Consider the following 823-nt stretch of genomic DNA (forward strand, 5'->3'; position numbering starts at 1 on the left):
TACTTATGTATGTATATAATTTATTGCTTCTGCTATGTTATCTCTGTTATAATATTTAGACTAACTGAGAGGAGGGAGAATCAATTATCCAAGGTCTAGATGTACCAATTGAACAAATAAACACTTAAACAATTTTAGATCTTATTATTCCATTACTTGACCTCTAATGTAAACTATTTGTAACATTGACTGGTTTTCTAGTGTTGTTTAAAATAATAGACTTGCAGAATGTAAACTTAAACCAATAGAGAATCATAATAATATTCACACAAGTTTGACACTAGGATTTTACGTGGAAATCCAATTTGGGAAAAACCACCAGCAACATATCACCAATTTTCACTCTTGTGAAGTGAGTCCTATTAAGAGCCAACCTTGTTAAAGGTTACAATACATGTTGTTAAATGTGACCTTGTTAAAGGATTTAATCACCCTATTAGGAGTGGCCTTGTCAAAGGACTTTAGGACATTCCATTAGAATGTCACCTAGTTAAAGGATTTACATAGACTATTAGGTCCTTATGACTATTACGTCAACTTTGATTAAAGGATTTTAAATATTATTCACAATGGTTAGAAAGTAACATCAGGTTTGATCTATTTAGTACAACTCACTTTTTATGTTTAGATATCTGTTTAGCTCTTCATGTTGATTCACTGTCTAGCCTCCATTGTCATCTAAATCTTAGATTTCCTTGGCAACCCTTCGAGCAATCACCCTTCACTTCTTCTTAACTCAATTAAGTCTTCTTCTTAGATTCACTAGTCAACAACATTAGTAACAACTCCAAATCTCTGGAACTCTTTCACATGCACATAGCTA

Source organism: Cupressus sempervirens, chromosome 8, assembly GCF_028749045.1.
Source record: "Cupressus sempervirens isolate cs-2001-9-10 chromosome 8, ASM2874904v1, whole genome shotgun sequence".
Taxonomy (NCBI): Eukaryota; Viridiplantae; Streptophyta; class Pinopsida; order Cupressales; family Cupressaceae; genus Cupressus; species Cupressus sempervirens.